The following is a 17,138-nucleotide window of genomic DNA, read 5'->3' as shown; positions in this document are numbered from 1 at the left end:
ATGTAAAGTTGACAAAACAGAGAATATTAATAAAATCACATGCTGACCTATTTTTAAAGTCCTCATTTAGAGCTTCATCACTTTCAAAGGTTTCAAAGGATCTGCCCTATATATTTTTAGGTCAGAATAGCAGTAGAAATAAAGGTTCTCCTGATGGATGAGCTAATTTTGCATTTCACTAAAACAGTTATAAATAGTTACTAATGATTTTTTAGAGGCTTTGATGGCTTCTAGCACACTATACATATTAATTATCTAATCATTATAAGCTCTTTGATTTTTCTCAAGAGGAAGATGCTACAAGAAGTCAAAAATTTATAGCCTGAGCCTGTAGGTGCATTAAATAGACACAAGCATGGATCACATGGGTCACATGGACAGACAGAGCTGTGCAATGGTGAGCAGCAGTTTTGCTAGCCATACTGCATTCATCCAGGTTCCTTGGAGGCTTATATAAAAAGAGTATACATTATAAAACTGTGTTGTCATTCCAGAACATTGCAAAGAATACTACAAGGTCTTGAGGCAGAGAGAGAAGAAAATGTCAATGTACTCACCAGGTTAAACCAGGGTATGCTGTGGTAACCAGCAATCTCTAAATGGCAGGGTCTCCTATTGGGATAGTCTTTCTCTTTCCTTCCCTTCCCTTCCTTCTTTCCTTGCCTTTCCTATTTTTTCTTTTGCTTCTCTTTTCTTTTTTCTTTTTTTTTTCCTTTGCTGTGTGCAAGTTGCTGAACACTGATATCACGGTATTTTGCAGCCTTGGGTTAGTTAGTTAACCACTTTATTGAATGTTACCCATTTTCCTGTCAGAAATAAGAGACTTCTGGAGAGTCTCACACTAGTAATTAAATGTGCCCGCATATCCGCATATTATCCATTTACAACTCTTTGACCAGAAATGTCCATGTGACTCCACCCACCCTAATGTGAGCCATGAAGTACAATCTTTGGTGATGAGCATTATCTTCCAGCATATGTACCCAAGCTGTTTGTCTTTATATTTTCCTCATGAATGTACTAGACTGAGTTTTCTGATATGCCCTGTTTAGTGCTAGTCATCTTTTTTGTGGAGATTGTGTAGCAGATGATCTATCAAATACCATCAAGTTAATCATGACCAGTGCCCAGTAAGGACTGTGAGATGTTTCCTTAAATTTATCCGAGGTAAATTATGTCTGCTAGATAAATATATGACAAACAACTTTAGGACTTTATAAAGACAAAGCTTTTGATAGAAAAGAAAAAAATATATAGACTAATGTATAAATAAGTGTAATAAAACAAAAATAAACATAACCTGCATATCTTCTTTGTGTATGTTAATAAAATAATAACTATACTGTTTCATTTAATAGATGCATCATAATATATTACCACTTTCCTATTTGGAAACTTTTATGCTTCATATTTTCAAGGTCATTAAAATGGATATGTAAGTGCAAAGTGTTTTTTCTGAATTTTTAAGTTCTTCACATAAGATAAATTTTAAAAAAGAAAGAAATTACTGGACAAGTATTAGCATGTTCAAAGTTCTTTGTTAAATTACTTAGCTGTTGGGGCACTTGGGTAGCTAAATGGGTTAAGCCTCTGACTTCGGCTCAGGTCATAATCTCAGGGTCCTAGGATGGAGCCCCACATCAGGCTCTTTGCTCAGCAGGAAGCCTGCCCCCCCCCACTGCCTCTCTGCCTACTTGTGGTCTCTGTCTGACAAATAAATAAATAAAAACTTTTTTTTAAAAAAATTACTTAGCTGTTCAATTATTTATTCATTCAAAAATATTTCTGGAAGACAACACCCTATGCCAGTCAATTTCCTGGTTGACTACACAGGCACACACGTACATACACATTCAAAGAAACAAAGAATGATCTCTGCTGTTAAGAAATTTATATTCTAGGGGCGCCTGGGTGGCTCAGTGGGTTAAAGCCTCTGCCTTCGGCTCAGGTCATGATCCCAGGGTCCTGGGATCAAGCCCCACGTTGGGCTCTCTGCTTGGTGGGGAGCCTGCTTCCCTTCCTCTCTCTCTGCCTGCCTCTCTGCCTACTTGTGATCTCTCTCTGTCAAATGAATAAATAAAATCTTATAAAAAAAGAAATTTATATTCTAATGGGGTTAAACGAATAATAATAAGTAGATTAACAAGATAATTTCAGACTACCAAAAGTGCTCTGAAAACAGTACACCAAGATACTATGATACAGACTGGGCCACTCTAAGGAAGGTTTATTTCAGTCAGTGATAAACCGTCATGGGGGGAGCTTTCAAAGTGAAAGCTTTGTGTAAGATCTTTCATACATATATGAATGCCAGTTTCACTGGGTAGGGGCAGCTATAAATTATTCTTAGTTATTTAATTTTATAAATTTTATAGGTGAAAATTTGTGGATGATTTTGTTCTCATTTTAAATGTACAGGGAGGAGGAGTCAAGATGGCAGAGAAGTAGCAAGCTGAGACTGCTTCAGCTAGCCGGAGATCAGCTAGATAGCTTATCTAAAGATTGCAAACACCTGAAAATCCATCGGCAGATCGAAGACAAGAAGAACAGCAATTCTGGAAACAGAAAAACAACCACTTTCTGAAAGGTAGGACCGGCGGAGAAGTGAATCCAAAGCGACGGGAAGATAGACCCCGGGAAGAGGGGCCGGCTCCCAGCAAGCGGCGGAGCAACCGCGCACAAAATCAGGACATTTAAAAGTCTGTTCTGCTGAGGGACATCGCTCCAGAGGCTAAACCGGGGCGAAGCCCATGTGGGGTCAGCGTGGCCTCAGGTCCCGCAGGGTAACAGAAGGATCGGGGGTGTCTGAGTGTCGCAGAGCTTGCGGCTATTGGAACGGGAAAGCCGGCTACAGAGACAGAGCCAACAGTAAGCTCACAGCTCGGTGTTACCTTGAACCGGTCGCAGGCTCGGTGAGCTCGGAGCGCGGCCAGAGGTCAGGCAGACGGGAGTAACTGGGCGCTGTTCTCTGAGGGCCCACTGAGGAGTGGGGCCCTGGGCTCTCGGCTCCTCCGGGCCGGAGACCAGGAGGCCGCCATTTGTATTCCCATCCTCCAGGACTCTACGGAAAGCGCTCAGGGAACAAAAGCTCCTGAAAGCAAACCCGAGCAGATTACTCACCCCGGCCCCGGGTAAGGGCGGTGCGATCCCGCCTGGGGCAAAGACACTTGAGAATCACTACAACAGGCCCCTCCCCCAGAAGATCAACAAGAAAACCAGCCGAGACCAAGTTCACCTACCAAGGAGTGCGGTTTCAATACCAAGGAGAGCAGCAGAATTCCAGAGGAGGAGAAAGCCAAGCATGGAACTCATGGCTTTTTTCCTGTGATTTTTTTTTAGTCTTGCAGTTAACTTAATTTTTTCTTTTTCTTTTTTTTTTTTTTTTTTTTTTTTTTTTTTTTTTTATTCTCGCCTTCGGGTAAATTTTTTTTTTTAACTGTTACCTTTTTCTTTTTTAACGATTTTTTACTACTTTATCTAATATATAAATTTTTTCTTTTTTACATTTTTCTTAGGTGTTTTCTTTTTTTAAAAATTCTTTTCTTTTCTTTTCTTTTTTCTTTTTTCTTTTTTTTTTTCTTTCTTCCTTTTTGAACCTCTTTTTATCCCCTTTCTCCCCACTCACGATTTGGGATCTCTTCTAATTTGGTTAAAGCATATTTTCCTGGGGTTGTTGCCACCCTTTTAGTATTTTACTTGCCCCTTCATATACTCTTCTCTGGACAAAATGACAAGACGGAAAAATTCAACACAAAAAAAGAACAAGAGGCAGTACCAAAGGCTAGGGACCTAATCAATACAGACATTGGTAATATGTCAGATCTAGACTTCAGAATGACAATTCTCAAGGTTCTAGCCGGGCTCGAAAAAGGCATGGAAGATATTAGAGAAACCCTCTCGAGAGATATAAAAGCCCTTTCTGGAGAAATAAAAGAACTAAAATCTAACCAAGTTGAAATCAAAAAAGCTATTAATGAGGTGCAATCAAAAATGGAGGCTCTCACTGCTAGGATAAATGAGGCAGAAGAAAGAATTAGTGATATAGAAGACCAAATGACAGAGAATAAAGAAGCTGAGCAAAAGAGGGACAAACAGCTACTGGACCACGAGGGGAGAATTCGAGAGATAAGTGACACCATAAGACGAAACAACATTAGAATAATTGGGATTCCAGAAGAAGAAGAAAGAGAGAGGGGAGCAGAAGGCATACTGGAAAGAATTATTGGGGAGAATTTCCCCAATATGGCAAAGGGAATGAGCATCAAAATTCAGGAGGTTCAGAGAACGCCCCTCAAAATCAATAAGAATAGGCCGACACCCCGTCACCTAATAGTAAAATTTAAAAGTCTCAGTGACAAAGAGAAAATCCTGAAAGCAGCCCGGGAAAAGAAGTCTGTAACATACAATGGTAAAAATATTAGATTGGCAGCTGACTTATCCACAGAGACCTGGCAGGCCAGAAAGAGCTAGCATGATATTTTCAGAGCACTAAACGAGAAAAACATGCAGCCAAGAATACTATATCCAGCTAGGCTATCATTGAAAATAGAAGGAGAGATTAAAAGCTTCCAGGACAAACAAAAACTGAAAGAATTTGCAAATACCAAACCAGCTCTACAGGAAATATTGAAAGGGGTCCTCTAAGCAAAGAGAGAGCCTACAAGTGGTAGATCAGAAAGGAACAGAGACCATATACAGTACCAGTCACCTTACAGGCAATACAATGGCACTAAATTCATATCTCTCAATAGTTACCCTGAATGTGAATGGGTTATGCCCCTGTCAAAAGACACAGGGTATCAGAATGGATAAAAAAACAAAACCCATCTATATGTTGCCTCCAAGAAACTCATTTTAAGCCCGAAGACACCTCCAGATTTAAAGTGAGGGGGTGGAAAAGAATTTACCATGCTAATGGACATCAGAAGAAAGCAGGAGTGGCAATCCTTATATCAGATCAATTAGATTTTAAGCCAAAGACTATCATAAGAGATGAGGAAGGACACTATATCATACTCAAAGGGTCTGTCCAACAAGAAGATCTAACAATTTTAAATATCTATGCCCCCAATGTGTGAGCAGCCAACTATATAAACCAATTAATAACAAAATCAAAGAAACACATCAACAATAATGCAATAATAGTAGGGGACTTTAACACTCCCCTCACTGAAATGGACAGGTCATCCAAGCAAAAGATCAGCAAGGAAATAAAGGCCTTAAACGACACACTGGACCAGATGGACATCACAGATATACTCAGAACATTTCATCCCAAAGCAACAGAATACACATTCTTCTCTAGTGCACATGGAACATTCTCCAGAATAGATCACATCCTCGGTCCTAAATCAGAACTCAACCGGTATCAAAAGATTGGGATCATTCCCTGCATATTTTCAGACCACAATGCTCTAAAGCTAGAACTCAACCACAAAAGGAAGTTTGGAAAGAACCCAAATACATGGAGACTAAACAGCATCCTTCTAAAGAATGAATGGGTCAACCGGGAAATTAAAGAAGAATTGAAAAAAATCATGGAAACAAATGATAATGAAAATACAACAGTTCAAAATCTGTGGGACACAACAAAGGCAGTCCTGAGAGGAAAATATATAGCGGTACAAGCCTTTCTCAAGAAACAAGAAAGGTCTCAGGTACACAACCTAACCCTACACCTAAAGGAGCTGCAGAAAGAACAAGAAAGAAACCCTAAGCCCAGCAGGAGAAGAGAAATCATAAAGATCAGAGCAGAAATCAATGAAATAGAAACCAAAAAAACAATAGAACAAATCAACGAAACTAGGAGCTGGTTCTTTGAAAGAATTAATAAAATTGATAAACCCCTGGCCAGACTTATCAAAAAGAAAAAAGAAAGGACCCAAATAAATAAAATCATGAATGAAAGAGGAGAGATCACAACTAACACCAAAGAAATACAAACTATTATAAGAACATACTATGAGCAACTCTACAGCAATAAATTTGACAATCTGGAAGAAATGGATACATTCCTAGAAACATATAAACTACCACAACTGAACCAGGAAGAAATAGAAAGCCTGAACAGACCCATAACCAGTAAGGAGATTGAAACAGTCATTAAAAATCTCCAAACAAACAAATTCCCAGGGCCAGACGGCTTTCTGGGGGAATTCTACCAAACATTTAAAGAAGAACTAATTCCTATTCTCCTGAAACTGTTCCAAAAAATAGAAATGGAAGGAAAACTTCCAAACTCATTTTATGAGGCCAGCATCATCTTGATCCCAAAACCAGACAAGGATACCACCAAAAAAGAGAGCTATAGACCGATATCCTTGATGAACACAGATGCGAAAATACTCAACAAAATACTAGCCAATAGGATTCAACAGTACATTAAAAAGATTATTCACCACGACCAAGTGGGATTTATTCCAGGGCTGCAAGGTTGGTTCAACATCCGCAAATCAGTCAATGTGATACAACACATCAATAAAAGAAAGAACAAGAACCATATGATACTCTCAATAGATGCTGAAAAAGCATTTGACAAAGTACAGCATCCCTTCCTGATCAAAACTCTTCAAAGTGTAGGGATAGAGGGCACATACCTCAATATCATCAAAGCCATCTATGAAAAACCCACCGCAAATATCATTCTCAATGGAGAAAAACTGAAAGCTTTTCCGCTAAGGTCAGGAACACGGCAGGGGTGTCCATTATCACCACTGCTATTCAACATAGGACTAGAGGTCCTAGCCTCAGCAATCAGACAACAAAAGGAAATTAAAGGCATCCAAATCGGCAAAGAAGAAGTCAAATTATCACTCTTCGCAGATGATATGATACTATATGTGGAAAACCCAAAAGACTCCACTCCAAAACTGCTAGAACTTATACAGGAATTCAGTAAAGTGTCAGGATATAAAATCAATGCACAGAAATCAGTTGCATTTCTCTACACCAACAGCAAGACAGAAGAAATAGAAATTAAGGAGTCAATCCCATTTACAATTGCACCGAAAACCATAAGATACCTAGGAATAAACCTAACCAACGAGGCACAGAATCTATACTCAGATTGTAAAGTACTCATGAAAGAAATTGAGGAAGACACAAAGAAAGGGAAAAATGTTCCATGCTCCTGGATTGGAAGAATAAATATTGTGAAAATGTCTATGCTACCTAAAGCAATCTACACATTTAATGCAATTCCTATCAAAGTACCATCCATCTTTTTCAAAGAAATGGAACAAATAATGCTAAAATTTATATGGAACCAGAAAAGACCTCGAATAGCCAAAGGGATATTGAAAAAGAAAGCCAACGTTGGTGGCATCACAATTCCGGACTTCAAGCTCTATTACAAAGCTGTCATCATCAAGACAGCATGGTACTGGCACAAAAACAGACACATGGATCAATGGAACAGAATAGAGAGCCCAGAAATAGACCCTCAAATCTATGGTCAACTAATCTTCGACAAAGCAGGAAAGAATGTCCAATGGAAAAAAGACAGCCTCTTCAACAAATGGTGCTGGGAAAATTGGACAGCCACATGCAGAAAAATGAAATTGGACCATTCCCTTACACCACACACAAAAATAGACTCAAAATGGATGAAGGACCTCAATGTGCGAAAGGAATCCCTCAAAATCCTTGAGGAGAACACGGGCAGCAACCTCTTCGACCTCTGCCGCAGCAACATCTTCCTAGGAACAATGCAAAAGGCAAGGGAAGCAAGGGCAAAAATGAACTATTGGGATTTCATCAAGATCAAAAGCTTTTGCACAGCAAAGGAAACAGTTAACAAAATCAAAAGACAACTGACAGAATGGGAGAAGATATTTGCAAACGACATATCAGATAAAGGACTAGTGTCCAGAATCTATAAAGAACTTAGCAAACTCAACACCCAAAGAACAAATAATCCAATCAAGAAATGGGCAGAGGACATGAACAGACAGTTCTGCAAAGAAGACATCCAGATGGCCAACAGACACATGAAAAAGTGCTCCATTTCACTCGGCATCAGGGAAATACAAATCAAAACCACAATGAGATATCACCTCAGACCAATCAGAATGGCTAAAATCAACAAGTCAGGAAATGACAGATGCTGGCGAGGATGCGGAGAAAGGGGAACCCTCCTACACTGTTGGTGGGAATGCAAGCTGGTGCAGCCACTCTGGAAAACAACATGGAGGTTCCTCAAAATGTTGAAAATAGAATTGCCCTATGACCCAGCAATTGCACTATTGGGTATTTACCCTAAAGATACAAATGTAGTGATCCAAAGGGACACATGCACCCGAATGTTCATAGCAGCAATGTCCACAATAGCCCAACTATGGAAAGAACCTAGATGTCCATCAACAGATGAATGGATAAAGAAGAGGTGGTATATATACACAATGGAATACTATGCAGCCATCAAAAGAAATGAAATCTTGCCATTTGCGACAACATGGATGGAACTAGAGTGTATCATGCTTAGCGAAATAAGTCAAGCAGAGAAAGTCAACTATCATATGATCTCCCTTATATGAGGAAGTGGTGATGCAACATGGGGGCTTAAGTGGGTAGGAGAAGAATAAATGAAAGAAGATGGGATTGGGATGGAGACAAACCATAAGTGACTCTTAATCTCACAAAACAAACTGAGGCTTGCTGGGGGGAGGGGGTTTGGGAGAACGGGGTGGGATTATGGACATTGGGGAGGGTATGTGCTTTGGTGAGTGCTGTGAAGTGTGTAAACCTGGTAATTCACAGACCTTTACCCCTGGGGATAAAAATATATGTTTATAAAAAATAAAAAATTAAAAAAAAATAAAATAAAATAATTAAATGTACATAGTCCTAAGAGGGAGAGTAAATCAAATGATCCCTCATTCATATCTGCTGTAAACTGATATATCAAGTCCTAAAGTAAAGGACAGGCAAAATGGGTTTCTGATGGTAGAGAGCAGGTTTGGAGCATGGGATTAGTGCCTAAAAAAGACCAGATTGGCAGTTACAAACTGATGAAAAGAGATCTGAGCCATAGGAAAGAGGGACTGTAAAAACAGGTGAGTAAGCAATGATTATTTATTCTTTGCTTTACATTTCAGCCACAAAAAAAAGCCCCATGTACACAATTTAATGAATTGAAATACCACAGTAAAATTAAGCCAATATTTCTTCTTCGGAGAAGCCACCCATCATTTTTCCAGAGAAGACATATTCCTCACACTTTCAGAACTCATAAACAGAGGTACTCCATATAGAAACACTGTCCACAATCCACACCAGGTCTTTCATTACTAGACAAGGGAGTGTGAGTCTCTCAGTGGTCCAAAAACATACATGCATTTACTTATCTGTATCACAGAAGCATCACTTCCATAGTCAAAACTGAATGTCTTAAATGGTTAAGATAAAAAAAATTTAAAAATTAAAAAATGGTTACGATAGGCACTAAATTGATTAAGATAGGCATTAAAACTACAGTAGGATTATTTATTTTTCTAGAATTAATTTTCATTTCAAAAGGATTATGCATATATATTAAATAATTGTATGCTTCTGTTTGGTACCTAAAATATTTAAAAATAAGATGGAAAATATTTGGTGGGATTAAATATATAAATTAAAGTCCACATCTTAGAGAAGACCCCTTGAGAATCAGATGTACTCTATACATTTAAGTTGCCATTTCATCAAAACAGCTCAAGTTCAACATCTAAAGTGCATTTGCTTTCTCTTACACAAAATAAAATTTTGTTTCTTATCTCATGTACCCATCTTCCCAGTTCCCTGAGATACTCTTTGTTAATCACCGAGTTCTTTTTCTTAAAACAGTACATCCAGCTGGCTACGTTTCTCTGTAAATCTTACCTCTTTTAGTATGTCTAAAGTAAGTAAATTCAGTGTAACCAAAATACACTGATTTTTTTTTTAAATCCTGTAGAAATTCTGCTTAAAACTTATTTGGTTTTATCTCTTCCATTTCTTTGCTGAAGCTTTCTGGCTTTTCATTCATTTCAAGAGTGAGAAGGAATGCATTAAGTATAATAGATTTTTCCTCTCCTTGAGAATGTTTTAATCTATGATTGATAGTTGAAACCAAAAAAGTTAACATTGTTTGAAGGTGTTTTTAATATATGAGTCTGAGTATATAATAAATAGGACCACTGAAACAGAAGGGGGGGAAACAAAAGAACTTGTAGTGTGGAAAGTTTTCTATATCCTATTTGAAGTGGTCCTCCATAGAGTCCATATTGTAGCTACTAAATAATAAGAGCTGTAGTAACAACCAATGAGACAAAAAATCACTATGCAAAATGGTGAAGTAAAACACACAAAGGATACATTAAAAGAGAATACTAGAAATCATTCATCTGTCTCAAAATAAGGCAGGAAAGTGGAAATTGTTGGTCAAAAAGAAAAGGAAACAAAAAGAAAAACAGTAATTCAATGCTAACCCTGAATCCAAATGTATCAGTAAGTCCATAAAATGTACCTGGTTTAAGAACACCAATTTAAAGACAGAGATTGTTATAGTGCATTTAAGTATGAACCAACTCTATTTTGTCTACAAGAAATTCAGTGTTGGGGTTCCTGGGTGGCTCAGTTGGTTGGGCAACTGCCTTCTGCTCAGGTCATGATTCTGGAGTCTGGGATCGAGTCCCACATGAGGCTCTCTGATCGCCAGCGAGTCTGTTTCTCCCACTGTCCTCTCTCCTCTCATTCTCTCTCTCTCTCTTTCTCAAATAAATAAATAAAATCTTTAAAAAAATAAATTCAGTGTTAATATATAGCATAAAATAAGGAAAGAAAAACAAGATATATCATGTGAATTAGTCTGGGATATCTAATGATACAGAACCAACAGGGAATCTCTTTCTAAACAGATGATAGATGAAAGATAGATAGATTCATAGATATATAACATATATAGAGATAGTTATATATATATATATATATATAGAGAGAGAGAGAGAGAGAGAGAGATTTCATATCTATTTATAGATCAATTGATTTTATAAGGAATTGACTCATATAGTTATAGAGGCTAAGAAATCCCATGATCTCTAGTCAGCAAGCTGGAGACCCAGGATAGCCTGTGGTATAGTTTTCGTCTGAGTTCAAAGGCCTGAGAACAAGGAAAGCCAGCCAGTGTGTGTACCTTCCAGTTCAAACCTGAGTGTAAAGGCAGGAGAAGGCTGGTGTCCCAGATGGATGACAGACAAGAGAAAGAATGATTCCTAACTCAGACATTTTTTTAATCAGGCAGACATTCAAAATTGGATGAGGTCATCGCTTTTTGGCCTTTTGGCTACGATCAAGTGCAAAATTGGAAGAGGCCTACCCATATAAGGGATAACAATGCTTTACTGTCTATAAGTTCAGAGATCAGTCCATCCAAACACCTTCATGGACACAGCTGAATAATGTGTATCCAACTATCTGAGTCCACATATTTTGGCCTAATTAAGCTGATAAATAAAATTAACCATCACATTATGCAAGTTCTAATCAAAAGTAAGCTGGAGTGCTATAATAATGTCAGACAAAGCAGATTTCAGAGCAAAGAAAATCATGAGGAATAAAGAAGAAAATTTCTTTACAAAACGATAAAAGATGAAATCATTGAAAAGACATACCAATCTTAAGCATGCATACAACTAACATAATCGTTCAAATACATGAAATAAAAACTCACAAATATGGAAGAAGAAACTAGATGAATCCACAGTTATAGCTGGAGACCTTAACACTTCCCTCTCAGAAATTGACAGAATTAACATAGAGAAAAATCAGTAAGAATATAGAAGAAGCAAAAAATACCATCAATCAACTGGATCCAGATGATATTTACTAACAGACATTTACAGAACATACCATCCAACAACAGAATAATATACATGCTTTCAAGTGCACATACAACATTCACCAAGATAGGCTATTCCTTTACTCATAAACCAAATTATAACAAACATAAAATAATTAAATCATAAAGAAGTATTCTCTAATAATAATGAAATTAAACTAAAAACCAATAATAGGAAGATAATAAGAAAATCTTGAAAATAAATAATTAAACAACAGAGACATCTGGGTGGCTCAGTGTGTTAAAGCCTTTGCCTTCAGCTCAGGTCCTGGGATCAAGCCCGCATCAGGCTCTCTGTGCAGTGGGGAGCCTGCTTCCCCCTCTCTCTCTGCCTGCATTTCTGCCTAATGTGATCTCTGTCTAATAAATAAATAAAATCTTTTTAAAAAATAAAATAAACAACAGAGTTTTAAATAATCCATTGTCAAAGAAGTCTCAAGGGAATTAATAAATTTTATTAATTGAGCATAAATTAAAATGCAGTACATCCAAGTTTGTAGGATGTAGTTAAAGCAGTGTTTAGGGGAAAGTTTTTATCATTAAATGTTTATATTAGGAAAGTTAAAAGGCTACAGTGAGTAATATAAACTTCCACCTTAATAAACTAGAAAGTGCCAAATAAACTCAAAGCAAGGAGCAGAAAGGAAATAATAAATGTAGAAATCAATGAAACAGAGAACTGGGAAACAATAAAGAAAAATCAAAGAAACTCAAAGCATGTTCTTTAAAAAGAACAATAGAATTGTTAAACCTCAAGCAAGATTTATGAAGATAAAAAGAGAAGACACAAATTACCAATAATAGGAATGAAAGAGAAATTCACTTCAGATCCTGTGGACATGAGAAAGATATCTGCAGGCAACATAATTGTCCATGTAGAAAACCCCAAGAAATTTACAACTAAACAAAATAACACACACACACACACACACACACACCCCTCCTACAACTAAAAAATGAGTTTATCAGGGCTATAGGATAAAAGGTCATCACACAAACGTTAACTATATTTCTACATCCTAGCCATGACAATTGGAATCAAAATAAAAAATGACATTGCAGTAACTTTGTGTGGGTACAGATGGTAACTAGACTTCGTGGTGATCAGCACTGCAGTGTATATAATTGTCAAATCACTATGCTGTACACATGAAACTAATATAAATTATATTTCAATAAAAAATAAAAATAAAAATAAGTTTAAAATGAGTAGCGAAGGGGCGCCTGGGTGGCTCAGTGGGTTAAGCCTCTGCCTTCGGCTCAGGTCATGATCCTGAGGTCCTGGGATTGAGCCCCGCATTGGGCTCTCTGCTCAGCAGAGAGCCAGCTTCCTCCCTCTCTTCTCTGCCTGCCTCTCTGCCTATTTGTGATCTCTGTCTGTCAAATAAATAAATAAAATCTTAAATAAAATAAAATAAAATAAAATAAAATGAGTAGGGGGAAACCATAAAATATTGTGTCACCACTTTTATTTTATTTTATTTTATTTTATTTTACAAGATTTCATTTATTCATTTGACAGAGAGAGAGAAAGAACAAGCAGAAGGAGCTGTAGGCAGAGGGAGAGGGAGAAGCAGGTTCCCTGGTGAGCAAGGAGCCTGATGGGGGGTTTAATCCCAGCACCCTGAGACTATGACCTGAGCAGAAGGCAGATGCTTAACAGACTGAGCCACCCAGGTGCCCCTGGGTCACTACTTTTAATGTAGAATTCTTCACGTTTTATAGTACCATTTCCCCATCAGTTTTAACAATGTTAATGCAATAGTAAGTGTAAGTGAAGGGATGTGATGCAAAAAGATTATAAAGAAAACACACACAAGCAACAAAACTAGGTAAGTTTAGTCAATAGTCCACCATACTGTGAAGAGAAAGATGTCATAGTTAATGCCACAAAGTGGTGGAGTAGACTTATTATACTCATATTACTTGAGAAAGACATGGGTGAGCATCCTAGGATTTTGACTGGAAGTAACTCTGGCTTTCAGGCAAGAAGTACAGATTCCTGGGAATTTTACTAATCTAGATTCTATTCCCTTTTGTTATGACCATTTAAATGTAACCTTTACAAAAAGTGCATTAGGCAAGACAAAACATGTCTGGTATCTGTATTTTGCCTCAGGAATATCTGTTCTTTGATACCCCCTCACATGTCAATTTCTTAATTCTCCTTCCATATTTAATTTCTGTTTTTCAGCCACTGAAGGATTCCTGTCCCTTTGGTGAGGTGGCCGCTCTGTAATTCACACTCACCACTAAACCTCCCATTGTATGTTGGAAGAGATCAGATGAATCCAGGTAATCAATGACCCATTTTAGTTAATGATATAATCAACAAAAATATTTACATTCTTATCTATAGTGCTGTAGAATCTGGTGAGACAAAAGCGGTAGCATTATCCTTTACAAATAATCAAAGAAAAAGCAAAACTTTCAATCTTGCTTTTGAAACAGAGTAATTAATTTCCTACCTAGTAAAAGAAACATGGAATTTGGAAATACACCAACAGGTACTTAAATATAAATTTTGACTTATACTTGCATGTTTTTGGAAAACTAACTCTTAGAGCCTCAGTTGCTTCATAGTAATACCATAATAGCCACCAAATTATAGAGTTTATATGAGGATTAAGGAGGATAATAATTTTGCTAAAGAAACTTGAGCAGTTGGAGCATGAGGTGAATTACAAACTATTATAATTATTATTTTTCTGTAGCATTTGTAAAGCACTTTCAAAATAATCCTGCTATTAGGTAATATGCTCTATATTCTATTTTGTCTAAACAAATGATCTTGCCTCAATTAATTGATATGGAAGTATACTGGACTTATCCATTTATAATCTTGAGTATTGACAAAAGTATGATAGAAAATACTTTAAAGTTATATTACACTTTATAAAAGTAAAAGCAGTGAAAGCTTACAGGTATCTACATAAATTATTTTGAAAAACTATACAGGTTATCTAAAATGTTTACTGTGGTATGCTTTAGTGTGTTCAGTTTGACGCTCTTGTTTGTTTTCTATGTGGTGGATTAGATTTTGTACCTAAACTTTATTTTAAAAATAAAATTAGTTATTTTACTAGTTATAATTAGTTATTTTCTCTTTAATAGTATTAGTATAGTTATTTGTTCTTTAAACATATTAGTACAGCAAAGAAGGAAAATTTACAATAGAGGGAAAATGTACCTTTAGTAATTATGGGACTTAGAACATAGGAGTGGTTGAAGAGTTCAAATTTTAAATAGGTCTCTACCATATTGTCCAATTTATCTGCTCATACTGTTGTTAACCTGATGATCTGGGTAAGATTATATTACTGTTGTTTTTCATTTACAGCAACACACCTGAAAGGATAGACTTACAAAATTCACAAGTCGCCAACCTATTAAGAAGAAAACATTAGTTATAGCATAGGAAATGAAGGCTTTCCATGTCATGCCACCATAATTAATATTAATAAACATTTACTAAGTATTTAGTTCTGTTCAAAGAGGTCTTTTTTTGGGGGGGGTTATTTATTTATTTATTTGAGAGCAAGAGTGAAAGAAAGAAAGCATGAGCAGGGTGAGGGGCTGAGAGAGAAGCAAACTCCCTGCTGAGCAGCGAGTCCCATGTGAACTTGATCCCAGGACGCTGAGATCAAGACCCATGTCAAAGGCAGATGTTTAAGGGACTGAGTCACCCAGGTGCCCTGTGCAAGGAGTTTTATGTACATTTCAAAATTTAATTTTCACAATAATCTAACCAGAAAGTTATAATTATTACCTACCTTTTGCAAACATTTCCAGGGATTTGCAGATAGCAATGTCAAAGCTGGGGTTTGAGCTAGCTGACATAATGTCTAGACTTGAACATGAGAGTAGAGCCATATACAACTTCTTACTGCTTTTCAATCCCTGAAAAGTCTGTGGCCTACCTTAAAAGCTGAAAGTATCTGCATAAACATATTCTGTAATTCTCTAAATATCCACTACTTATAAAAATTTCCCGTTCATTTGGAGATTTGTTAATGTATCTGTTTTGCTCTTTCTAAAATTATTTGGCAATTTGAGTAGTTCCTCAAACTAATGAAGGATATACTAAAATATTTCAAAGCGGATCATTTATGCACTGAGAGAGTTTGTCTCAGTGTAACTATGCACAACTTAGTGGAGAACCATTTTATTTCTTTAACACTTTTATGATCAGAAAAACTATATGTTAGATGTATTTACAAAGATAAATTACCCCAGGTATAAACTACATACCATAAAAAATTGCAGCTGCCCTATTTTGATTGATAGGGATAGATTCTTACCATCTTTTCTAGTAGTCTTCTCTCTTCCTCTTTAAAGCCTTGTCACTGGGGCGCCTGAGTGGCTCAGTGGGTTAAAGCCTCTACCTTAGGCTCAGGTTATGATCCCAGAACCCTGGGATCAACCCTGGGATCAACCCTAGGATCAACCCTGGTATCAAGCCTGGCATCAGGCTCTCTGTTCAGCAGGGAGTCTGCTTTCCCCTGCCTCTCTGCCTACTTGTGATCTGTCTGTCAAATAAATAAATAAAATCTTAAAAATAAATAAATAAAGCATTGTCACTATAATTCAACTGTGCTATAACATTCATGATGCCTATAATTCCACTGGGATGTGAGAAGCCCATAATATGTGTATTGGGACAGTTCTATCATATTGCCTTGGGCACTGTGTACCTTGTATGCCTAGTTTATATAGAAATGACACTAACTCTTTGCTTTCTGTGTAAGACATAATAGAAAGATTCTGTGTTCTGAATAGTGGATTGAGTAAAGGTCTTAAATTTTGCTGTTGGTTTGACAGTGACTTTCTACCCTTAATCCAAAATTATCAAGTGATACTAAGTTATAATAGGAGTGATTTATCTTTTCTTATTTTTTTTGGTGGGGGGGAATGATTTATTTTTGAAATGATTTTGTCAATTCACAATACTGAACTATGGTTGGAATAAATAAGATAAGAATATGGCCCCAGCCTGCAAGAAGTTCATCCATTATTTTGATAAATTGCCTGAAAAAGAAATAAATCTGGGATCGTAATAACTGTTTAATGGAAGAGGAGAGATAGAATCAGTACATGGCATAGATACGAAAAATTATGATAGACCTCACTGGAGATTTTGTTTGTGAGTGGTGGGATTTAACTAAGTCTTTGACTATCTAAGGGAAATAACAGGTATAAAGGGTATATGTACTTCCAAAAAAATTTTTTTTTAACCTAATTGAGGCAGAAAACATCTACTAGATCAAAAGTGGGTTTTTTG

The sequence above is a fragment of the Mustela lutreola genome, chromosome 1 (assembly GCF_030435805.1).
Source record: "Mustela lutreola isolate mMusLut2 chromosome 1, mMusLut2.pri, whole genome shotgun sequence".
NCBI classification, from domain to species: domain Eukaryota; kingdom Metazoa; phylum Chordata; class Mammalia; order Carnivora; family Mustelidae; genus Mustela; species Mustela lutreola.
The sequence above is the reverse complement of the archived record's forward strand: the minus strand, read 5'-3'. Positions refer to the sequence as shown.